We start from the raw sequence: 5,815 nt of genomic DNA, 5'->3' as shown, positions 1-5,815 counted from the left end.
TTTACCTTTCAAATGTTAACCCCTTCCCCCCAGAAACCTCCTCTCCCATTCCCCCTCCCCCTGCTTCTATGAGGGTGTTCCCTCCCCAACCCACACACTCCTGCCCTCCCCCCATACTGGTATTCCCTTACACTGGGACATTGAGATTTCATAGGACCAAGGACCTCTCTTCCTGTTGATGCCTGACAAGGTCATCCTCTGGTACATATATGGCTGGAGCCATGTTTCCCTCCATATGGACTCTTTGGTTGTTGTTTTAGTCCCTGGCAACTCTGGGGGTTCTGGTTGGTTGATGTTGTTGTGCTTCCTATGGGGTTGCAAACACCTTCAGCTCCTTGAGTCCTTTCTCTAACTCCTAAATTGGGGAACCCATGCTCAGTCCAGTGGTTGGCTGTGAGCATCCACCTTTGTACTTGTCAGGCCCTGGCAGAGACTCTCAGGATACAGTTATATCAGGCTCCTGTCAGCAAGCACTTCTTAGCATCTGCAATAGTGTCTGGCTTTGGTGACTGAATATGGGATGGATTCTCAGATGGAGCACTCTCAGAATGGCCTTTCCTTCATCTCTGCTCCATACTTTGTCTCCATATTTGCTCCTGTGAGTATTTTGTTCCCCCTTCTAAGAAGGACCAAAGCATTCGTGCTTTGCTTTTCCTTCCTCTTGTGCTTTGTCAATTGGATCTTGGATATTCTGGACTTTTGGGCTAAGATCCACTTATCAGTGCATGCATACTATGTATGTTCTTTTGTAACTGGGTTACCTCGCTCATGATGTTTTCTAGTTCCATCCATTTGCCTAAGAATTTAATGAAGTCATTGTTTTTAATAGCTGAGTAGTATTCCATTGTCTATTTTCAATTTATTAAGTTATGGACATAGGCTATTTATAAAATACAGACAGTACCTTTGAAATATAAATGATATTAAATGTATCTTCATGAAGTCATTGAGTTTTATGTTGAAAATTTCTATTTATTTATTTATTTATTTATTTATTTATTTATTTATTTATTTTGAAGCAGGGTCTTGTGTAGGCTATGCTGATCATATATTCTTATATAACCAAGATTGATCTTGAACTTTGGCTATATTGCCTCCACCTTCCACATGCTGGGAGTTTTTATTTTTAAGATGAGTTATATTATATTTATTTTCTTTTGATTTATTATTATTATTATTATTATTATTATTATTATTACATCTAGACTGCAGTTTTCAGTCCTTCCTCCCCTGTCAGTGACTTCCCTTAACCTACCTTCTGAGCAGATCCACACCTCCTTTGCGCCCACCCACTCCTCCATTTATATTTAGAAAAGATAGGCTTCCCATGGATATCAAACACACAACTTTCAGTAAGACTAGGCACTTTTCCTGGTATTAAGACTAGATGAGACAACCCTGTGTGAGGTATGGAGAAATGGGTCCCCAACTGCAGGCAAATGAGTCACAGACAGCCCTGCTCCTCTTGTTGGGAGTCACATAAGAAGACCAAGTTACTTTACTTTATGATTTACCAAAAGTAATCATAAAAGTTGGGGAAGTACACTTCATACTCATCAAAGAATAACACATCCAGATGACATCTTTGTTCTGAACAGCTATGCAAGGGCAACCACATTCATAAAAGAAACATTACTAAAATTTAAATCACACATCAAACAACACACAATCATAGTGGGGGACTTTAACACTGCACTCTCACTAAAGAAAAGGTCACTGAAACAGAAATTAAACAGAAATGGTGAAACTAACAGACGTTATGAGCCAAATGGACCTAACAAATCCCTAAGAAACCTTTCACCCAAAGACATAATAATATAACTTCTTAGCACCCTATGGAACATTCTCCAAAACTGNCAATATATTCATTCACAAAGTAAGCCTCAATAGACACAAGAAGATTGAAATAACCCCTTACATCTCATATGATCACCATAGATTAAAGTTGAACTTCAACAGCATAGGGAACAACAAATATTGTTCTTCTGGGTCATATGGGTGAAAGGTGTCTCTCTAAAGCAGACATGGGAAAGAATGTTTTCCTGAAGCAGACATTGGTAAAAGGATGTTCTGATATAGCAAACATGTGAAATGACCTGTGATGAAGCAATATAAATATGACCCTGAAGACAGATAGAGAACTGGACTGAAGTTTCTGAGTCAAATTTGATGTTTGCTATGGGACTGAATTGCTGACAAAGAATATTGAGCATGCCCTCAAAGAACTATTGTAAACATATCTGCCATATCTAATAAGTTTTTTTCTGCCACTACCTCAGGTGAGTGGAGGACAAGAGGAAATGTTAAGCTTTTATTAATATAGACTGCAAAAAAATTTGCCTACACTGAGATTCCATCTTAAACCTACCAAAATGGCTAAGACTAAAACCTCAATGGGGAGGATTTTGAGGAAGAGGAACACTCCTCCGTTGCTTGTGGGAGTGCAAAATTTTACAACCACTCTGGAAAATCAATTTGTCAGTTTCTCAGGAAATTGTAAATAGTCCTACCTGAAGTTCCAGCTATACCACTCCTGGGCATATTTTCAAAAGATGTTCCACATACAACAAAGACACATGCTTGATCATGTCCTTAGCATCCTGAGTGAGGTAACTCATACCCCAAAACACAGGCATGATACGTAGTCACTTATAAATGGCCATAGCAGTAAAGTACAGGATACCCACAATAGTCTTCATAGACCTAAAGAATCTAAACAAGAAGGAGGACCCAAGGGAAGATGCTTGAATCTCTCTTAGAAGGAGAAACAAAATAGTCATAGGAGGGAGAAGGAGGGGTAAAACCAACCGGGTGGAAGAAAGATGGGAGGGGAATATGAGGTATTCAGCATCAAGTGTGGGAAGAGGCAGGAGAAAGGGCCAGAGGAACAGGAGAATGAATGCCAATATGGAGCTGGAGGGGGGAGGAGGGTGGGGAGCATCTCTAGGAAGTACCAGATACCTTGGATTGGGAGACTCCTAGAAGTCAATGTGGGGGAACCTTAGCTGAATTGCAGTGGGGATTTGGAACCTGAAGAGGTGACCCTCTCTAACCAGGCAGGATACTGAAGAATAAGGACATCAACCCTCCCACAAAACTTTTGACCCCCATTTTTTTTCCTATCTTAAAGAAATGCAATATCAAAGATGGAACAGAAACTGAGGGGCTAGCCAACCAATAACTGGTCCTACCTGAGACCCATCCCACAGGCAAGCACCAATCTCTCTGACACTATTAATGATGCTCTGCTACACTTGCAGACAGGAGCCTTTCATAAGTGTCCTATGAGAGGCTCCACTTAGCAGATGACTGAAACATTTGTGGAGACACACAACCAAATATTATCGATGTGTTGGGGAAAAGATTGGTGGCCCTAAAGGGGATAGGAACTCCACAGGATGACCAAGAGAATCAACTAAGCTAGACTCTTAGACTCTCAGAGATTAAGTCACCAAACAAACAGTATACACAAACTCAGCCAACACCCCAGCACAAATGTAGCATATGTGAATTTCAGTCATGTGTGGGTCCCCCTACAACTGGAAATGGAGATGCCTCTAAAGCTGTTGCCTATCTGTTGTATTTGTTCCTCTAACTGGACTGCCTTGTCTGATCTCACTGAGAGAGGATGTGCCTAATCCTTCAGAGACTCGGTGCCCCAGGATATGATGATACTGTGTTGGGAGGAGCTTCTATCCTTTCAGAGGAGAAGGAGAGAGGGAATAGAATAAGGGACTATGAGAGGGGGGGAAAAGAAGAGGGGGCAGAGGTCAGGCTGTAAAATGAATAACTAAATACATTAATGGGAAAAGTAAAAGTCACATTAAAATTTATTTCAGTAGATGCTTGAAATACTTTTTGTGATCGAAAACTTGTCAGTTGTCACCTTTTTACATTTCAGATTTTATTTGTTTATTTGTTTGTTTTTTATTTATTTGTGGCAGAGTTCTCTTTTGTTGCTTGTCAAGGTGGATGGGGTTGAAAGGGTGGATGGTCTGTCCAGGATAATAAATGTGTCCTCAGTGGATATGGTCCATGTCAACAAGAAAAGGTGTCTTCATGAAGCAGGTACACAGCTGGTCCATCCAGAGCATTCCCCATTCTGCAGGAGTGTGTGGCATGGGTAGAGAGTGAAATCTACAAGGTAGTTGTGCAAACAGGTGAGAATGGCCATGTAGAGGTCATAGAGGCACACAAGATGTGTGGAGAAGTAGGTAGTGTTGTAGAAGGTACTAAAAATGCTCCCAAACTGAGCATTGAACAGGGTCTTTGTGATGCATCTCATTTCTTGTTGCTCCTTCACCCAGGTTGCCAGGACCTACAGTGACTCTGCATCTCTCAGTCTGTGTATACTCTAGCAGCCCATTGAGAACCTCTGCCAGGTCAATGAGTGCATGCACTGCTGTGTTGATTTTGCAGATCTCACACTCTAGCTCAGGGATGATGGCTCCTGTGTGCATAAGATCCACCAGGTCACTGTAGAGATAGAACACTCAAGGTCCTCCCCATTCTGTCAGAGGAAGAAAATGAAACAGATTTCTCTGGCAATAAATTTTAACCTTTTCTAGGCAAGTGATATGGTCCCAATGGAGGGAGTCCTTCTTATCAAGCTTTTGAAAAGGTTTGTGCTGGTTTGTGAAAACGTTAGGCTTGTCTGACTAGACAGTGACCACTTAGAAGAGTTGGCACCAACTGGTACCCACCATGTGCCATACGCCTTTGTCCACAAAATTGAAAGGACTGTTGGTGCTGAGGAAAAGTTCTTTTCCATGGGTCACTAGGTGGCTCAGGACTGAAAACGTTTCACCTCTCATCAGGATGTGCTTCTCCCTGTCTTGTGAAATCTACTGGTACACAGGGCACTTTACACATCCCAGATGCATGTACACCTTGAGGTGTACTTGTTCAAACTTCAGTCTGTGGCCGAGAAAGTAGTCTACCACACATGACACCAGTGACATTTTTGAGAGTGAGAAGATGTTTATGAACTGTTTTATAGAAGGGCCCTTGTCCTAAAAGACACTCATTTGCTATAGTGGGAGCCTCTGTATAGGTCAATCACATCATCATTTGGCACAGGCTGGATGCACTGGTAGGCTGTTCCTTCTTGTATGTACTGAAAAGCATCCATTTTCATCAGGAGGCTCTTCCCGATATCATAGCAGAGGCTATGGATGACAAAGCTGGAGTCATAGTCGTACTTTTGAATTCCGTCAGAGTACTTCCCTAGTTCTCTATCAGTATGTCCCAGGCAGCACTGAAAATATCAGGGTGCAGCACATCTGCATACTGAACCTGTGTGTAGTCATAGTCAAAGCCATAGACTTCAACTTCACTCAGGCTGGTCTCATTGTTGACATGGATGGCAGCTGGTTTTAGGAGGCTTCAGACTTCAGAGGGCATATGGTCATGCACCAGCTTCGAAAATCCCCGCAGTCTGTGGTCATGCGGGAACAGTGGGTCTGGGACCCAGAGGGCTTCAGCTAGGGTGGGAGGGTGAGGACAAGACAGGTAACAATCAATTGGCCTTGGCCTCTGCCACACCCACTACAGTGAAGTCTGTGTTCTGAGGTAAAGAGTTTCATGGAAACTCAGTCTCCTGGAACCCTGGCACAAATGCTCCAAACCTGTCCCGGCGTTAGTCCTTGTATGGATCTGTGTGCTTTCTTTCAGTATTGTTTTATTATAGGTGCCTCCAAGAAATGATTTTACTAATACCTAAATCAGGTTAAACTCTATCTACTGTCTGGCCTTCACCAATGTCCTAGGCAGTCCTTGAGCTGACCCTGGGCTTGGAATTTCGTAAGAACGTTAT

General features: G+C 42.3%; 1 pseudogene; it reads right to left on the bottom strand.

Annotated features, from left to right (window-relative positions):
• Positions 1–4,019: 4,019 nt before the first annotated feature.
• Positions 4,020–5,415, bottom strand: LOC110322022 (annotated as a pseudogene).
• Between the last annotated feature and the right edge of the window lie 400 nt (positions 5,416–5,815).

The sequence above is a fragment of the Mus pahari genome, chromosome 5 (genome assembly GCF_900095145.1).
Source record: "Mus pahari chromosome 5, PAHARI_EIJ_v1.1, whole genome shotgun sequence".
In the NCBI taxonomy this organism is placed as follows: domain Eukaryota; kingdom Metazoa; phylum Chordata; class Mammalia; order Rodentia; family Muridae; genus Mus; species Mus pahari.
The sequence above is the reverse complement of the archived record's forward strand: the minus strand, read 5'-3'. Positions and strand labels throughout refer to the sequence as shown.